Raw genomic sequence first — 21,411 nt, forward strand, 5'->3', positions numbered from 1 at the left:
GCTTCTTGGTCTCCCTGCTGTGCCTAGATGATTGTACATTTTAGAGGAAAAAAAATTAATAATCTGATTTTTTAAATCCTCACCCACACTTGATCCTCAGCTAAATATTTTTTAAAGTGACACTTTTAGGTTAACTTTCATTTCTTTCGATTACACTACCCTCTGCTCCAGTTTTTAGTTGAGATTTCAAAGGTCATGCTCCAAAAAAAGCACTTTATTGTGATATTCTGAGTCAAAATTAAAGAGAAAAATTGTGACTAGTCTCATAGGAACTCCTAAGGGAGTAAGGCTTTGTCTTCTTTTAAACACAGTATGTTTGAGGGAACTTCAAAGGTTGTAGAATAAAAATTAATTTTGAAATCACATAAAATTCTTATCTCTACCCTAAGTTATCTGAAGAGTTTTCTACTTCTACTCAAAAGTCCTATAATTGTTGGAAAATTAAGGCTACAATGCAATTTAAGGTAATTTGGAAACAAATACGTTCATATAACTGAGGGGAAAAATGATGGTGCTGAAGTGGTTTTCGTGATTTTCTCATTTACCCTCACACAGTATATAGTAGCATGTTGTTATAGTGAGCAGGTGGGCAGGTAAAGAAATGATACCAGTTAAGTAATACATTTTCCAGTTGTCATTCTGCTGTTGCCAATAATTACTTGATTTTTTTTAAAGAAGCCTATTTAACATTTTGAGTTTGGGGATTACAATCATGTACTTAAAGTTAAAACTCATTTTAGTCAAGTAACAGGGAAGAAACATTATGATTAAATTATGTTTAACCCTGGCTTTCATAAACTCATCAATATTATTTGTTCAATTTGAGTTAAATTGTACATGTAAACTCATATTTCTACACAAATATAGAGTGAAAGCAGTTGTCACCTCCCCTAGTTTCATTAACACTCTCATAGTTAAATGGAAATCAAATATTTACAACTATCATCTCCATCTCTCACTGGTCTGTCTCTTATTTTTGGTCATCATTGGCAATTAAGATTTCCCTTACTGTCAGCATCAACTTTTTCCTATAGCTAAATTCAGCATTCTTCTTAGATGCTTAGCTCTGTGCTAAGAGCAGATGACCACTTTGGGTTTTTCTGCTATCCCACTTCTAAAATTAAAACTAAAACTAAAACAAAAAACAATGTCTCATTTTGGTGTTAATAATTGGATATGTATATTTTAAAAGGCTTGGGGACTAGGCCAACTCCCACCTCCTCTTCACCCTGAGAAGTGCCTCTACTACAGAACCACAGATACTAGCCAGCGAGGTTTGTGACTTTTCTATGAGGACATGACCTTGTCCCTCAGTCCAGCTTACCTAACAGGGGCTGTCAGTCAACTGCTTAGAAACATCACTATTGTGTCTGCTGTATTCTCATTGCTGATTTGATGGGATTTAAGGTGATAAGCCTAATCCTTAACAGGAGCAGTCAGTGCTATACACTCAGTGTATCGCAAATATTCCCATCACCAAAATAAGCCTCCAAGGGAGCTCATCGATCAACTTTCTGTTATTCTCTACTGCCTCTGAACTGGTGGGCCCTTGAGACATCCTGTATACCTGGATCTCCTATCTTCTATATTCAGATTGTGGGGAGCCAGGAGTATATTTCACATTTTTGCTACTCTATTGGACCAAGGTTCGAACGTCCTTTGCCTATTTTTTTTCACTTAAGCCAACTACTACTCCTTAGTCTTGCTGCCTTTTGGGATCTGAAACTCAAAAGCAGTTCTTCTCAATGTGTAATATCCCTGTTTTATTCCTTGACACTTCTTTCCAGTGCCTGAAGAGCTTCCCCTTCCCATGTTATGGGAACTCATCCTATTTTATATATTTTATCTTTCTAGATAGTATTTGCTCTTCCAATATCTAATGCAATAATGAGATAGTGCTGAATGAAATGGAACAAGTTACCAAGAAAAGAAAAAAAAACATATGGGAGAGGCAATGGAGATGGAGTGGGGAAATCAATTGTATTATCCCATTAATACGAATGCCAAGTTTTATATATCATTCTATGTAGGGAGACCCCCTGAAACTATTGCTACAGAATAAAAGATGAATTGCTCCTGATTATTGTAAATACAAAATTGCATGCAGGATTGTGTAAAGACAATGCCAGGTTGGACTGCCAGAATGAGCCAATAATGCATGATGTGCTTCCCCCTGCAGAGAGCCTATGAATGGATGTGCAGTCAAGGAGGTTTCACATCACCAAGATTCCTATCCCAGAAAAGCAGATGTTCATAGCTCTGGGAATGGAATGCAACCCTTGTGGAGAGCCTATAAACGGATGCATGGGGGGTGCCTGTCCATATGGATAAGATAGGGCTACAAATGCCCTCATCTTGCCAGGGCTCTTCTAGGCCTCTTTAGGGTTAAGGCATACTCCCTTCTGAGAATTTCTGGTCTAACTGGTTGTGTAGCTTCACATCCTGTTTCTATGGATTGTTTGTAACCAGCTTTTGCTGCAACTGTTACTGCTTATTAATATCTTGCTAATCATAGGTTGTGGAAAGACTGTGTTTCTGTTTTAAGGCTCTGTTAGAAATTACTGATGCACACATTATATTGTAAATTCTTATCTCTGTATACTGTACTTCCGCATACAGATGTTATGTTAAAGAATTACTTCATCCCCATGTGACCATCTCACCTCATAATCAAATGACCCTAAATCCCTCACTAACCTATCCCCACCCTCACTAAACTTAATAGTAAATGCTGGTATATCCAGTGCATTGGTGGCACCATGGGACCAGAAGGCAGTGACCCCCCTGGACCCAGCTTTCAGTATCTTGTGTGTGTCTATTATTTCTCGACCTGTCAATCCACCTGGGAACAAAGAGAGAGCCCCGTTTCATTGCGGGCTGCTGGTCAGAGCCCGCAATAATTCTAAAGAAGATAGGAAAGTACAGAGACCAAAATGCCAAGAAACTTATTTTCCACCCCAGACATTCTTTTTATAGGAAGGCCTTTACATCTGTCTGATAGGAACCCTCCCTATGTCAAATATGCCTTCTTCCCTAAAAGCACTTACCCTTTACCAGTATGTGCTATTGTTACCTTCAGGTAATAATAGCTGAAATGCTGCTTAGAAAGAAATCAGATTACTAAAATGGGGGAAAAGTCTTGTGGTGGAGTAGAAAAATGCATTCTTATCACATTTGGAAGCATATGAACCCTACTGAAGAATAAAAGAAGAGAAATAAGAATATTGATTAAGGGTCATAAATGTGGGAAAGTAGTGCTGCAGATGAAATAATATAGAGATTTTGATAAAGAAGCTAGAGTGTCAGAACAGAAGTATAAGCATATTGTTAGGCAAACTTTCTTAAGTTGAAAGCAATCTGAGCTTACAACCAAAAATAAAGCATAGTATTTATCAATAAGACATTAGTAAAAAGAGAAATGTCTTGACAATAATGTTGAATGAAATGCAAGTTCTATAAGCATACTAGCAAAAAAAAAAAAAAAAAAGACAGGTTACCCATCTGATATGGTTGAATGTGTTCCATCCAAAATTCAGATGTCGAAACTTGATGGTCAATGTGATAGTGTTAAGAGATGGGGCCTTTAAGAGGTGATTAGGCTGCTCCCTCATGAATGGGATTAAGGCCCTTATAAAAAGAAGCTTTGTGCAGTGTTCAGATCTCTTGCCCTTTGACCTTATGACATATGAAGACACAGCATTTCTCTCCTCTGGAGGATGCAGCCCTCATAACTGAACCTGCCAGTACAGTGATCTTCGACTTCCCAGATTCCAGAACTCTGAGAAATAAATTTCTGTTCTTTATAAATTACCCAGTCCCAAGTATTTTGTTACAGAAGCAAGACCAGACTAGAAACTACACAAGTGCACAATTCATGATAAGCTCAGATTTTTCCACAATATTAAATGTCAGAATTATTTAAACAAACAAAGAAACTAACTTGAATCAACTCTTTTTCATGTGCCACAGACTGAAGAACCTCATGAGAATGATCTCACATAACCCCCATTAGAACTCTGTGCATAGTTAAAACTGTGTACCCGTTAACCTACAACTCCCCGTTTAAGGTTCCAGTTATGTAGGGTGAATACTTCCCAAAGATCTTATATACTGCATGGTGATTATAGTCAATGATACGGTATTGTACACTTGTAATTTGCAAGAGAGTAGATATTAAATGTCTTACCACACAGACACACAAAATGTAACTATGTGAGGTGATGGATATGTTAATTTGCTTTATTGGGGAAATCATTTTACAGTGTATAGGTATATCAAAATATCACATCGTATACCTTAAATATGTATAATTTTGTATGCCAATTATGTCTCAATAAAGCTGGGGGGAAAAGAGCCCTATGCAGTATTTACTGTTAAAATCACATTTCACAACAGGGAGAAACAGAAGTTCAGGAAGCTCTCTGATTGGCCCTTAATCATAGAGTGTGTACCCAGCAAGTTAGGATTGAAGGTTATATCTGTCAATTATTGAATTAGGTCTACATATATGTATAATTAAAAGATAGATTAACAAATATTCACTAAGCCTTGTATGCCACAAAGAATACATTGGATTTTACAGCATAACATTTAACAGAATTGAAGTCTACAGAAAAAAGTCACCAAATTAAAAGAGCAAAAATTTTACAAATTTGGTTTTATTTCCACAATGCTAAAGACACAATATAGAAAGTAGTAATAAAAACTTTCCAATCATTTGGAAAATGTGCTTTAACAGTCCACTTAAATTATGACAATTTTTCCAACAAATTTTACTATATGCGGTGGATAAGGTTTGAATTCTTTCTAGGGAGGCGTCTCGGCCTCTAAGAAAATATGCTTTAGGAGACTTGGAGTACCTGGTCACTAGACAAATCCACTCCTCTGCAAATCTTTCTTAGACTCAAGCTGAGGCCTTTGCTATATTTTCTTCCTCCCAAATATTTACAACTTCCTGCCAAGTTACAGGTTCTTGCTAGAATTTCTCACCATTCCCACAACTTCCTCTCTATGGAAAACCAGTCGGCTAAGCTTTCAGGGCACTCAGGTAAAATCTGCCAGGTCTGCTTTGAGGGAATGATTCCAGTATCATCAACATTTTTGATCTGTCTTTGTCAGACCTTTCCACTCATCTCAAGACCATTAAGGCAGCCTAATTTTCAGTCAACAATCTTTCTAAAAAAAATAAAACCTGAAAAACTTTATTAGCCCAATAGCTATTCCTGGAGGAAGAGGAGAAAAAGGAAGGAAGAAAGGAATTGTTGCTAGTCCTATATAGAATTGCCAGCATTTTATTTTCCCAAAATTACTAATTTAGGAAAAAAATTTTACTACAATTTATATGTATTATGAATACTTTTTTCATAGAAGAAATATAATACTAAAAATAAGTTAAATGAATTTAGCCTTAGAAAAACTTTTTTCTTATTTTGCTAAAAATTATCAAAATCTTATATAAACCAGTATTCTTGGATCACAGTTTGGGAAATACTAATTTCTTTTGTAGATCTAATGAGAAGAGGGCTGAAAGTTCAAAAATAAGAGGCACTGCAAAAACCATGCATCAGGTTAAAAACTGCATATATATATATATATGGAAATTACAAAATATCAATATCGAAGACATGTGGAATAAAGGTTATCTAGTAAAATGTGCACTTGGGTATAATTTATTAATGATAGCTAAATGGCTCACTGAATGTAATAGAAAGTAGCAACCCTCATTGTATTCTATTTAAAAATAAGCTATGATATTAGAAACTTAAACTTCATGAGGCTGGTAATACCAATAGAGGCGTGCTGAGCTACATAGATTGTGAAGTAGAAAAGTTGAACAACAGTAAAGAATGTGTTTCTCCAGCATTGTCCTAATTAGAGTTAGCTGTGACTAATGGACACAAAATAAAGCAGGAATAAGTCTTTATTTTCTGTTTTAGGATAAATATGAACATTTAAGTTGCTTGCTATGATTCCACAAACTTGATTCTCATTTCAAGACAAATAGGAAAAATTAAGATATTATAGAAAATGAAAAAGTGGTTTCCTGAATTCAGGTTAATAAATTTTGTTGTGAAATTTGTTTAGCATAATATACACTAATAAACCCTAAGACAATAGATAAAGTAAAATTTTTAATTATGCAAGATCAGAGGCACCTCAGCCATATCGCATCTTAATGCACAAAATCATATCCTATTTCAAGAGGTTTTAACCCAAAGTTTAGAAAAGAAATTCCGTATTTTATCTCATAAATCATGTGATCTCACTTAGAGAATGAAATCAAGGGCTTTTTGCTCTTAGTCTTAAAATAGACACAAGAAAATAAACATATTCTTCAATTTCAATCATTCATTTGCCTAAAATTTATATCACATTATTTTTAACTTTAATATGTGAAACTATTTCATCCAGGATACAGAACTTAGTACATAGGTATAAATAAACAAGTTAGCTTTTTCAATTAAACTTACCGACAGGTAAGAATGTAAATGCTTTTTCCTATTTATCAAATACTAATTCAAATGCAAAATGTAAAAGATTTTCTTTTAGCCAAATAATAGACAATCTTATTGTAATATAAATTAGATTATAAATCTAAATACCAGTTGACACTCAACTTCTGATATTTACAATAATCATGGTTAAGTCATTCCGGAGCATAAAAGTTAAGTGCATGCAATAAAAAGCTGTGGAATTACATATATATAGAAATTGTACAAAACTCAGTGAAGTGCTACTAACCACTCTTATTTCAATAAAATAAGGAAAGATTAAGGCTTTGATGCTTTTTAAAAAGTGACATCTTATGAAGAAAATCTGCTTTTAAGTATTCTTTCAAAAACCAATTTTTGACATCTCCAAAGTAGTATAATTTCTCATAATCACTTTATTTCTACATAGAAAAGTAGACTTTTATGTAGACAAAGTTGACATAAATACTCAGATTTCTTTTAAATTAAAATGCCATTCACATGAGATTCTAAATTTTTATATACATGAGAATAGTTTCTGCCAAAATATTATTTTTATGGAAATAAGCTAACGCTTCCATTTGATTGGCACTACGTGTGTTGACAAAGCTGAGCCAATATTTTCCAATTGGGAAATGGAAAAGGTTAACTTATTAGATAACCAGAAAGGCAGATTAGAACTTTCTCTAGGCAATTTAGTCAATAGTCACAATTTATGATGCAAACCTAAGTGTCTTTAGTTTTGCCTTGTTAATTCCACATTTACAGAATACACTTTGATGATTTCCTCCCACTAGACTATTTAAAGACATGGAACAGCAAACAAAAACGTTTCTGTTCTTATCCCCAAATCGATTAAAAACCTAAGCCTGATTAAATGGGAACATTTTCTATTCTTTGGGTTTTAAAAATCCTCTACTGAATTCTAATCCTCATTCCATCCCATTCTCCATGGCAGTCCAGGAAGCCCAAAGTTCTTGATCACTTTTGTAACAAGGAAAAGGCACAATTCTTCCTGTGATGTATAGAAATATTTCAGGAATAATTTTACATGAAAATAAAGGAAAAACAAAAACATGGAGAGCTCTACTAGTTAGAAAGGATGGCTTTATATTTTTTTCTAATCATATATGGTTTCCTGACATCACAATGTATCTCAAGCTTCCAGTTTAAACTAATCATTGGTTCATATAATCTGATTGTCAATAAAGTGATAAAATTTACAATGATGTAACTAATTTCATATAAAAATTATAAAAAATATTGCAATGCTGGTTCTTCTTTTGAATCCCATTATCTTTTCTCCTTGTTTTTTTATAAGATCGTTTCCTATACATACTTTTTCTGAAACTGCATGTACATAGGTATATCTGAACTACAATTTAAAATCACTTTCATTTGATAATATATAATGTTTCTAGTATTATACTATATCTTATTTTTCTCATATTTATCTTCACACATTTTGTTTTCTAATTTTACCTAATTGGTTTCATATCCTGCCCCCTTTTAAATTATAATAAGCTATCTTTAAAATTATGAATGACTCATCTAAAAATGAAAGGCTATATCATAATTGAAGCGAGGCCATGGTAAAAGATATATTTAATAGTCTTACGATATCACAATAGCAGAGATTAAATAATTTTCTTCAGTGAAGATTTTAAATTTCCAACAGATTATTTTTCATACCTTTTATTTTTATTTTATTTATTTATTGTTTTGAGACGGAGTCTCACTCTGTTGCCCAGGCTGGTGTGCAGTGGCGCAATCTCGGCTCACTGCAACCTTCGCCTCCCAGGTTCAAGCGATTCTCCTGACTCGGTCTACCGAGTAGCTGGGATTACAGGAGCATGTCACCACGCCTGGCTAATTTTTGTATTTTTAGTAGAGACGGGTTTCACCATGTTGGCCAGGTTGGTCTCTAATTCCTGACTTCAGTTGATCCACCCATCTCGGCCTCCCAAAGTGGTGGGATTACAGGCGTGAGCCATCACGCCCGACAATTTTTCTTATCTTTTAAAATCCATTTAAACAAATGAAATATACAGTATTTTTACTCTACATATAAACAAATGGAAATTTGATTAATTATGTACCTTTTTCAGTATTTTTTAAGTGGACATTTTTAGATCATCGGTTTTTTGTTTTACTTAATGACCAAATTCAAATAATTATTTTGCTCTGAACTTCAATTAATTCTAACAAATATCCACTATGTTAATATATAACTCTGTTTTCATTTTTGTCATGTCAAATTTTTTGTCTGTTCTGACCCAAATAGTCAAAATGTTCAATTGACAACAAACCTATTTTGACCAATTCTAACTAATTGAACTAATTGCTTATTTACCTCACTGAGTTTATTAATTTTGTTGTGGTTGAGATACTTCACATGTTGAATATAGATTTCCCTTCATGTTCAACATTCAGTCCCACCATAGTTACACAGGGATTCAAGGAGACTTTTGTGAGTGATGGACAGAATTCTTCATATATGGCAAGCTATCCTGACTAGGTTCTAACAGTCCTCTCATTGTTATCCCCTGGCTTTCTTAACTTCCATCCCTCTTTGAGTAAATCTAACTGCATGCCTTTTGGTTTTGAATGCAATTGCTCCAAACTATGTGAGTCAGACTGCTTTGACTGACAAAGTTTCCCATTTGTTGCCCATTTGGCCTCAAACTATCAAAGAAAAATTGAAATACCCATAGTCATATGGATATTCTAAAATTTTTCATGAGGTGGAATCCCAAATTACTGAAATAGAAGTTAAATTTACAGCAGAACTTGTAGCATATTTATAAATGTAATTCAGGTACTACAATTCTTGTCTTTGGTCAATAGAATGTGTGTATATATCACTGCTAAGTAATGGAGAATTTTGTCTGAGGAATCAAAGTTATTATTTTTCTGATCAAGTTATCTCCTAAGTTACTCTCTTCACTCCCTATCCCCAGCTGTTGAATAGGAAGGAGGGAGGAAGAACACCAAGGCAGTCTTGTACTCTGGGTGGTAGCTTGCTATTTTTTCCCGTTTTATTCTTTCCTTATTACCAAATAGATATTTGAGATTCAGACATCTTACACTAAAAATTGACTATAAGACTGAGTATTCTCCTGATGCTTGAAATCTTTGGAACATCTGTCTCCTTCACAATCTTGAATTACAATATAAAGCATGTTCTATTTACTTAGCTTTGGAGGCAGTATGTTCATCAACCTCTTCTTAATACTTGGGTTTTCCCTTATTTGCAGCAAAATGAGAGAAAACTGATCTTGTTTCAATGCTGCAGCTCATCATGTTCCCTAAGTCTGTGTGTGAGTGCGCACATGTGCCAGCACAAGGGCACACTGCCTGAAAATGTTATCTGTGCATTCACTATAAACACGTTAAAGAACTTCAGACTATTTTTGTTTTTAATCCAAAATATTAATCAGTTTTATAATGCTAGATATCTGTAAGTCACATAAACATAGCACTTACCACTCAATCAGTGTCAGCTGTTATCATTACTAGCATAATCATAATTTTTTAATTTATTTTTTCTTGACACATGTTTGTTGAGCACTTACTAAATGACAAACACTAAACTAGGTACTAAATGAACAAAACAGATATATGAATTCTCTTTATGGAATTCAGTACTATATTGTTACTTCTTACTCAGCTATGAAATTTTCACTTTAGTCCACATCTGAAAAATAGGGATAATAATAGCTCAAAATATTTGTAAGAATGAAAAGAATGAAATGAGGTATACAAAATAAGTGTGTCTCATAGCAGTGGGCACAAAATAAATACTCAATAATTTGCAGTTATGTTACTATTAACAATGTTTCTATTTTGAAAATGTTGTTCCATGTGGTAGAAGACTGAATATTACAATAGGTGCTTGTCTTAAATTTAAAAATACCATACATGTATTAATTCAATTGAATAATTATATGTTATTATAACAAAGATCTTATACAAGGTAATATTTATCATTGTTACTGTTTTTATTAGCTTTGTTTCTTATACATAGTGTAGAAGTTATTGCTATTCCTCATATCTCAGTTACCAGGCAAAAAACTTGTAGTTTTCTTTCACTTCTCTTTCTCCATGTACTCATATATCCAGTGAGTTACAGGTCATCCATTTTGAGCAGTTGTAATAGTATTTCTTTAAGTCTGTTACCTTCTATTATTCATTGATGTAAGCACAAGTTGGCTTCTCACTCCTAGACTATCCAATAGTCTTAATACTGTTCTTCAGCCTGGAATTTCATGTTCCGTGTAGTTTTATGGCAAACTACTTTTCTAGACTATTACTCATACAACTTCATCTTTGGAACCCTCATCTCTGGCCAAATTATTATAAACATGATCTTCACCACCTTTTCTGAACATTTTAACACTCATTCTTTGTAATATTTTTCTAGACTCCTGAAATAATATCCCTTCAATATCTACCACTCAAACTGCCCTTTTCTTTTGACACGCTTCAATTTCTTCCTTGATTACAAATCTTCAGGCAAGAGTCGTAACTCATATTGCTAATAAACATCTGACCCTTTCTTTTGCTGGTTAATCATGTACAGGCATTATACTTCAAATTTATTAGTGTTCAATTTTTATGAATCAATCATATTACTATTTAGCATTTTTTGGTGTGTTTGTCTTTTTTTTTTTTTCTCTGAAACGGAGTCTTGGTCTGTCATCCAGGCTGGAGTGCAATGGCGTCATCTCAGCTCACTGCAACCTCTGACTCCCAAGTTCAAGCGACTCTCCTGCTTCAGCCTCCTGAGTAGCTGGGATTACAGGAGCATGTCACCACACCCAGCAAATTTTTGTATTTTTAGTAGAGACGGGGTTTCACCATGTTGGTCAGGATAATCTCAAACTCCTGACCTCGTGATCTGCCCGCCTTGGCCTCCCCAAGTGCTGGGATTACAGGTGTGAGCCACTGTGCCTAGCCTGTGTTTGTCTTAAATTCACATGTATACTGAAAATTTCTTGAGAAAGGCTCCTTTTTGAATCCCCAGGAAGAAAGATTTCAGACATTGTTATTGGTTCATATAATTTTTATCTCTATTTATTAATATATTTAATTTAAAATTCGTGTTGCTACTACGTTTAGAAGTACTAATACTGATAAAATTGCATAAGCAGTGTGTGATAGTAAACCACTTACACTTCTGTAGCATTTTGTTAATATCGTTTAATTCCAAAGTGTCCCCCCCTTCTAGTCAATGGTTGAAAAGTATGAATTACATCTGAATGCCAGAGTAAAGCTGACAGTGTAACCATAACAAAATAGAACTTTTGATTCAAACATGATAGGACAGTTATGTCAAAATGAGCCCAAAAGTAAGTGTTTAAAAGAAATATTTTCATGAAAGCTTTCCTTGGGGGAGATCAGTGACCTATCTTTTCAAAGATGCTGCTTTGGATGACAATCCATATTTGTGTTTGTGTATACAGGTGAAAAACTAAAACACGATCAGCAGTTTTTCTACATGATGAATGTAGGAAGCCAGCTGCCAAGTAACTGCTGCCCATGGCCTTATGCATCAATCTATTACTTGCCAGGATGTATTGTGTAGAAACAACATCATGTATTTAAAGCCTGTACTCTATATCCAGCCTAAATTTTCATATTAAGATAATCCGAAAACTGTCCTCTAACTAACATTTTATTCTCTTTTTGACAGTTCAGCAGCGGACACCAATGAGCAATTTATATTATTTTCTGGTCAATTTATTAAGTAATTATTGGTAATGCAATTTATAGTATTTTTATCTTATGGCTTATTTGATCTCCTCTTAAAGTTCACATGTAAATTGCCCCATTAATTTAATGTTCAATGTCATATTATTTGACATTAAATCTACTTACAATAAATGTAGCCACCCAACCTAATTAGGCAAAATGCATATTATAAAGTAAAAAATAAGTTTTAGAATTTAACTAGAACTGTGACATTCTCTGTATATTCATATGGAGACATTTATTTTACAAAAATAATATATAATAAGACATGCTTTGATTTGTATCATAATAAATTCTAATATACACACAATCATATAAGATAGAAATAATATATAAAGTATATAACATATATAATATTTATGTAATATATGCATGTTATATGCATATATCTGTAATCAAATCATTACCAAAATGACTTTTACGTTTTGAAAACTGGTGAAGACTAAAGATTATACAGCCAATGTTGTTTCTGCCATGAATATGATGCACAAATAAATGATATGCCTGCTGGAGTTCATATTGTACCATGAAAGGGATTTAGAATAATAAAATATATACAAAGCAAGGCTAAACTTTCAATTTAAAAATGTTGATGATTTATAAGAGAAATCTAACACTAGATTACTCTCAGAAGTATAGCAAAATATAAATTGTAGAAACAACACTTTCACATTTACTAAGGACATGTAATTGAATTAATAGCACACATTAGCTACCATTATCTAAAACTTCAGAAAGTGGATTTAAAAATACAATTCTCTAGAAAACCCTATACCTCTCTGAATCTAAAATATTACAGTTGTAATGGTTTCTGTTTATTTTTATTATTCATTGTTGATTTATTCAATTATTACAGAAACCCCAAAACCACACAGGTATGAAGTAACTTTTTGGGACAGGATGTGTCCTAGATGTTGGTAATCATTAAAACAGTAAATTTACACACATGGTCCCTTGTAAAACTTATCTTCTAGTACAAATATCATACAGGGAAATTTTCATTTGGAACTTTCTATCAAAAAGACATATGCACTTTTATTCTCTTCACAGCACCATTAACAATAGCAAAGACATGGAATCAACCAAGATACCCACCAATGGTGGACTGGAAAGAGAATATGTGGTATGTATACACCATGGTATACTGCATAGCCATGAAAAATAATAAAGTCATGTTCTTTGCAACACCATGGATGTAGCTGGAGGCCATTATCCTAAGTGAACTAACGCAGGAACAGAAAATCAAATACTTCATGTTCTCACTTATAAGTGGGAGCTAAATATTGAATACACATGGAAATAAAAATGGAAACAAAACAATAGACACTAGGACTGCTTGAGAGGGGAAGGTGGGAGGGGGGCATGGGTTGGAGGTTACCTATGGAGTACTATGCTTACTATATTGGTGACAGAATCATTTGTAAACCAAGCCTCAGCAACACGCAGTTTACCCATGTAACAAACCTGCACATGTAGCCCCGAACCAAAAATAAAAGTAGAAAGAAAAGAAGAGAAGGAAGTGAAAATTGTGGGATGAAAGAGAATGAAAATGTTATTACAAGCAGAAATTCAAAGTTTGCTATTTTGGTGGCTGCCTCGTTCACACATGAATATCATCTCTATACAAATTCTGCTGAATAAAACAGTCCTTTCTTGTGCATTTGTGTAAGTAAATCTTTAGACTAAACTTGCTTTAAGTTATTGCACATGTCAAAGTGCTAATAAATTAGCAGCTGCATCTATCTCTGTAATCCAGTAGTAATAAACAAGATGCTTTAAATCTCTTTCTAGGAGTAATCTACATAGTACACATTAAGTTAACCCACTAACATCTTAACAGGTTGCACTGTTCCAAGTCAATATAATAAGAAGAGAAAAGCAAGAAAGAGGCCCAATGCCCTGTTTATGCCAATTATCAGTAATTAGTAAGCATTTATTTGAATTTAAGACATAGTTTTAAATATATTAAACATTCCTTATATGCATTTAAATTTTATGCTAAATGCTAAGCAGGATTAGGACATTGTCATTCAGAAGAACAAAAGGAGAAAAGACAAAGGATAATGAAGAGAAGATGAAGAAATGAAAAAATTAAAAATTAACAGTTGTCATTCAATTTATAAAATTTATCTATGAGTCACATTTTTGTTCTTACATTCATTTAGTGAGGAATAGCAGCTAATTTCAGTTAAATAAACTTCTCTTCGAATCTATCAAAAAGTAATTAAAGCAAAGCATAACAAATTCTAGGGTAGAAGTTTGTATAGTTACAAATTTAGTTTTATTTGTAACATTTGTAATGCTATGTAGAGAGTCAAACAGAAAATCTAAATTATCCTCGTTGCATAGAAGTAACAAATAAAAGCAAATACAGAGATATATTCTCTAGATAGGGAAATTTTAAGGAAAATGACTTAAAAATATCTTCTTCTTAATAACATATAATTTCTATTTGATTCAGTTTATCAAAAATATTTTAAGCAACCTACAGAGAACTGAGATAGGCATAATAACAACATTCCACTTATCATGTGTTCATTCCTTCAAAATTGTATTTGAGATTTTTCCACATTTATGTATAGAGTGGTTCAACTCCAATCTTAACATGCACAAAGCATAAGACTCCCAACCATAGCTGTATGGCATAAAATTAATTTGTAGAATTTTCCCATAACATACTAAATAGTAAAAAAAACAAAAATCTAAAAAAAAAATTGAGCAAACACAGTCTAATATGGAACAAGGTGTAGAGAGAATAGGATGAAAAAGTATTGTAAGAAATGAGAAGTTAAGTACAAGGGAAAAAGAAAACAAAATAAAGTAAATCAAAATTCAAAAATGCCAACAAGAATTTTGTATGACCACATTATGTGTGGTTGCTTTGTACCAATGGATGGCAATATTATGGTAAAAGAAACTGCTTGTAGGAAGGAAAGAGTCCCTCTAAAGGGGCAGATGAGTCAAAAATGCGATGTTTAAGAAGATAGTAAACCATCTATAAAATGTAATTCTAAAAGTTCAAAAATAACCTTTGTTTTTATGTACTCAAACATAAGTGCATTTCTTTAGGTAATGAAATTTTCTCTTATCTAGAAGTGCAGGTGGCATATAACATTTGCTCTTCTATTTCAGCTTTTTTTCACACACATGGAAGTGAACACAAGAACAGTATTTAAATGTGGTAGCATGGTTTTCTGTATCTCCTTCAAATATTTTGGAGGAAATGTTAATTTTTACTTTAAATGTTTTGCTATTGCAGGAATTTGAAGCCAACAAGACATTTAATTTTTGTCTTCTCAATTGCATGAGTGAGTTTTTAAAGTGTCTGGCCTACATGACCCGAATTTCATCCAATTTTTTTATATTAAAGGAAAAAAAAGAATGTTATTATATTATTTACCTTTAAGTCTTAAAATTATGGGAAAATATATAGATGATCAATTATTCTAAATTAGTTAAGCAGACAAAAAATATTTGAGAAATTTGAAAGTTCTTTATGAGAGTGAAAATCTGTAAAAAAAAAAATAGTAATCAGTAAATTGCAAAGTTCTTTTTTCAGCTATAGTTTTCAAAAAGCTAAAATGATCATGACTCCCATACAAATATAAAAAGAACATGTGTCAAAGTTTTATTTAATGTACTAACTAATAAAATAACTAGTAACTTGTATAAAACCAAAGAGCATTTGAAAGGGTAGGTATTTATAGGCAATGTTAGAAAAACAAACATGATTCAAGTCCAACAGTGACACTGATCTTTGCAATCTTTGAGGTTTTTTTCCTATTACACAGAAATTACTTGCATTTTCATGTTAAAAAGTCTACAATTTAACTTCTTTTCCTTGTTCAATGGATATAATGTTTCAGTTGTGCAAGATGAATAAATTCTAGTGATTTAGACAACATAGGGCCTATATTTAATGGTACTCTACTGTGCACTTAACAATTGTATTAAGGGCTAATCTCATGTAGTCTTAAGATATTTGAAAAAGAAAATAAAATGAAATTTAAGCTAAGCATAAATTCAAAAAAATCCAGTAATTTTGTTTGTCTGCTTCTAAGTTTAGGGCAATTTTTTTTGATGCTATAAAATGTAAGTGTAATGAAAAACTCTTTAAAGATTGATGATGATGAAGCCCAAACAGGTACACTTTGTGAAAGCTGGTCAGGAGATTCTGATACCCGCTTAGAGTTAAGAGCCACAACAAAGCCGAAAATTGTTGTTTTACCCATGGGGAAAAAAAAGTTTAAAGTGTTAGTCTTTTCTTATTATTTACAAGGCTATTCAAATGTTCAATTGAGAGGTCTCAAAAGGAATCATATTTTTCAAGGTTTTTTTTTTAATTCCCCATAATTCCTTGAAATAGCAAGAACAACTGCCTCTACTGCTCCACATAATATTATTTTATTTTCTTCCCTTGGTAAGATAATTATGTGAGAGGTCATGGAAAATTTTCGTGATGTATTTATACAGTCCATTAAAAATTTAAAGTTTGAATCAGGTTTCATTACTTTCTGTGATGACTGAGAAGAGATTTCCTCAATGTGAAATTGTAAAACCTTATTAGGTGAGATATAAAAATGATCAATTTTAGTTAGCATAGTGTTTGTTGGTCCAGCATCCATTGACTCGCTTTTGTTGTAGCACATTCTGATTTTCCTTAGAGAAACCATCCTTCCACCCTTCTGAGTATATGTGTTTTGCGTGGAGCTATTCCCAACCACTCTCTGGCTCCAGGGGTAGCCCTAAGGCCTGTACCAGCCAATCTGAGTCACTACAATTGGTTCAGGAGTAGTCACTTGACACATATCAACCCACTGAGAGTCATTGCAGTAATTATGAAAGAGACAATTGCTGATGTTGCTAACTGTATAATAACATAGTTGCTCTGGCCATCTTTGCCACCACAGGCTGCCTAGGAAAGATACCCATACACAGTAAGTCAGACCCCACAGGAAAAAGTGCCACCTCACTGATGAGGGCATTTCAGCACTCAGATTTATCTGTTCTGGAACCCAGATCTATTCTTGGACTTTGAATTCAATGAACCAATACATCTACTCAGTTTTTTTATTTTTTCCTCTGAAGCAGGCACTTGGATTTGTTTTCTGTCACTTAAATAAATAGTCATATGCTTCCAAAACTGCCATGGAAACAATTGAACGTATAAGATCAAAACCCAAGCCAAATTCCAGAGCAGGATATTTAGACTTAAGGGCTTAGAGATCATAGTGTTGAAGATTTGAGAAAATAAGATAGGATATTGATGAGTACTGGATGCCTATGGCATACTTACTCAAAACTCATTCAGTTGAAAATTACAGAAATCGATGCAATCTGGTTAAGAAAGGCTTTTTTTAAAAAATAGGCAGTTTACCATAAGATTACTGAAATATATGGGAGAAACTGGTCATGTCACTCGGGATCAGGAACCGAGGCAGTACTCTCGTTCCTACTTTCCCTGTCTGCACCTCTGCACCTTCCCTACTTCGTATAGTTGAACAAGTTGAAAAGTAGAGTTTGCTAAAAAAAAAAAAAAAAAAAATTCTACTAAGCAAAAAGTAATCAAACTTGGGAGTTATTTATCCAGGAAAGAGCAATGTGCCTGGAAAATGATTAGGGTGACCAAAAATATTAATTTTTTTTACAACCCTCGACACATTCCCCAGGTCACATCTTGTCAATTCCTGAGCAAGTAGACATTGTCCTTGTCTCCGGATCCTAATCCCCAATTCATGGAAGAGAGAATCCTATTCAATCACCTAGGTATGGTTTGGCTGCCAGAATCTCACTCCAGTTAATAAGACAAATAGGGTGGAGGGGAGGGACAGGGGGAGATGGCAGTTGTCAGAGAAAAGTTGTCATTGAGAGTTGGGAAGATATCCAAAAAGTGTCCAATATACATTTTATGGTCTCAAACTGGTTTGAGCATTTTTCCATTTCCTACAATTGACAAGGCTGGCACATTTTGCTACACTAAAGACCATTATAATGAAACTCTACATTGAATAACTGTCAAATGGCAAAACAAATTTTAGTGAGAATTGTTTATGATTTTTCTCTTTCCTTATTGTTTTTCTTTTATATTTTTTGTTCCTTTTAGCCACAGATGCTGAAACTTGAGTTAATAATTTTCCTCATTTACTGTCACTTGGCCATGCAAGTCTCTCTTTCATATTTATTATTTGCCCCCTTTCTCTCTTCTTTTTCCCATCCTTGTCCTCCTCCCATTGCCCATAAAGCCAATAATTCTAATTTATTTGTCTTAAATCCTTTGAATTATCTGTATTATTGCACAAATGTAAGGTACATAGAATTGTTTTTCATGCATGTATTTCTGTTTGAGTAAATTTTATTGTGCTATAGACTTTTATCTATTTATTTCTGTCTTTTTTCTACTCAGTGCTGCTTTTATGGCATTCATTTTTCTGTTTGTCTCACCAGCCACTTACTTCTCTTCCTTACATAGTGATCCCCTGAAATGTACATATATTGCATACAATTGCCTACTACCGCAAAGCTGTGACGAAGTCTTCTTGAATGTCCTGTCATGTTATCTGAGGAAACCTCTGGGATATTTTCCAAGAAGTGAAATTGCATAACCATTCAACTGCATAGCCACAGGAATTTCAAACACTTAATGTAGACTTTATACATTTAATATAACTGAGAGTTGCCAGATAGCTCTACAATGCCTCCTTTATTCCAGAGTCTCATTCACTAGGGTTTCTACATGTCAAATAACACTTGTGTTTACTCCTTATTCAATTATTAGCCATTATATTGGGGTAAGTGGTATTTTTTCCTTTAATCTAGCGCATCTCCTAAGGTACTTCCTAGCTATTTGTTCTTCCAGTCTATGAATTATTTGTCAAATAATATGCCCATCGTTAGTGATTTCCTGTCTTATGTTATTGATTTGCAGGAGATCTTTGTATCTGGTCACTGTATCTAGTGCCTCTTTTGTGAAATACAAACCACTAACTTTGTTATAATGAAATCCACCTATTTTTCTTCTTGTGGTTTGTGCTGCTTGCATCTGGTTTAAGCATATTTTTCTTATGACATATTCATAAATATACAACCTATACAACTATGGGCTTCCTATTACTTTCCTTATTTATATCTTTCTTGGCTATTTTCTACCTTGATATATATTTCAAAAAACACTTTTTAAGCATTGAACACCTTTTAAGCATTTAAAATGTTGGCATCAGTGCCAACGTTTTAAATGAATAATTAATAAAAGGATAAATTTAAGCATTCATTGATGTGGTCCACTAAATACAATTTTTAGACCTGAAATCCTACTCTTTTTTTGTGGAAGTAATACATTTTAAGAAAATTTTAAAGCAATTTGTTGTCTACCCAGTCATGAGGCTTGTTTCTTGTAAGTAAGAAGGATGATAATGACTACAGAAAAGTAATTCAAGCAAATAATTAAGGCGCCACTGCAGATTCAAAAAATGTTTGATCCTGGTCTCAGCCACTTATTTCAGTTAGGTGTACCTTTAAGTGATGCTTGCTATGAATGTTTTCTTATTGCTATGAGATCACGAATCTATAGTTACCTCTGCCTTACCTGAGGAAAATATTCCATAGCTCTAAATTGACCTCTATTATTTTGCTAATTATTTCAAACTTTAGTTCCTAGATTGACTGATTAGTAAACTTTATACTGTTTTAGTAGAGACTATCAAGCCGTATCTTATCAAAATTAAATGTGATTAACACAAGCACATTCTCCTAAGTGAAATTTTACTTTTTATTTTGCTTTACTTAGTAGAAAGATTTTTATGGGGTTCTGATGGATTTTGCCATTGAGAAAGATTTTCTGCCAAACAGATGGTTCCCACTTAACAATTAGATTTGCCTCCAGAATGCAAATGAATGGCTAAGGGAAGAGGAAACGGAAAGTGCTGAGGGAAAAAAGGGAGTTTGTTCTGGTGGCTGATCACATTACCATGTGTGTTCACTGCTTATAACTCCTCTCCCTCTAAGCACCATTTCCCAGCACACTCATTTCAAAGATGACAATTCATTGCACACTATCAGCTACTGTGTGGAGCACTTCGCATGTATTATCTTATGGAATTTAATAGTCACACGAACCCTCCAGTTTATGTGTTCTCATTTTATAGAAAGGGTATTGGGATACAGGGAAGTTATATCCAAGGATACATAGCAGGTGCTGGAGTAGGGATTCAAACCTAGGTCCCTCCGACTCTAAATCTACTCTCTTAACTTCAGTGCTATACTTTCTCTCCATTTGCTAAACTTTCCCTGAGTTTTATTCCAGAAAGTATCCCTCTTTTAAAACAACTAATTAAATTTTATTGTACCTTATCTACCTTGTATGGTATATAGCACAGTTCAATAATTTTCCTTGAACATCTTTCAAAGTGTCTGCTTGTAGTTTTTACATAGTAGTAAATCTGTGCTTACTACTATGTTTTCGATAAGGTTAAATTTTTTGCTGATATGTCTCTCGAAAATGCCTATATTTTTCCATTTATTTAGGCGATTTGTCTGTGTGTTTATTTTTTTTCACTTGCAAGTGGAAATTGTCATACTGGTTAATTTTCAGATTAAAGTGGTTTCAGATTAAAGTGGTTTCAGAAATGTGAATAAATTTACCAATTAAACAAGGATGTATATTTTCTGAAAGACTGTTCAGTCTCTCAGATAATTATGTTATAGTACAAAAGTATTTTATTCACATTGTGCTAACAGGAGAAAGCCACTTTTCATATGGTGCTCCTAATATCTAACCTATATTTTGCTTTCTTTAACTTCCAGTCTTTGCTCTTTGTCCTCGTGTCTTCTGAGACTATGAATAATTCCCTTCTTTCATTATGTTGTTACCCAGGAGGTATTATTTATAGGTTGTGAACATGGCTCACTTCACTCTGCTCTTTTCTGGAATACATAAGTTAATTTTGTATTTCTGTTTCACTTATCCTTCTCCATTTTTTGAACCCTTTCTGTTCTCTTTTGGGTTTTCACAAATTATCCTCAATACTTCTTAAACTTTGCAGAACAGAAATATACAGAAGATCAAAGGAGCAGTTTCAGCCTGATTCAACTGGGCAATTACCCTTTTTTTCCAGTGTTACATCACTAGCTGAGATATGCAGATTGAATTTAACTGTTTCTGGCATTAGCCACCGCTGGGTAAATAAGCTTA

General features: G+C 33.5%; 1 protein-coding gene across 1 annotated transcript in view; it reads left to right on the top strand.

The window, feature by feature from the left end:
• The window catches only part of GRID2 (glutamate ionotropic receptor delta type subunit 2), a 1,611,884-nt gene that overhangs the window by 33,392 nt on the left and 1,557,081 nt on the right, over positions 1-21,411 (top strand). The gene's annotated exons all lie outside the window — the stretch shown is intronic.

The sequence above is a fragment of the Pan troglodytes genome, chromosome 3, assembly GCF_028858775.2.
Source record: "Pan troglodytes isolate AG18354 chromosome 3, NHGRI_mPanTro3-v2.0_pri, whole genome shotgun sequence".
Taxonomy (NCBI): domain Eukaryota; kingdom Metazoa; phylum Chordata; class Mammalia; order Primates; family Hominidae; genus Pan; species Pan troglodytes.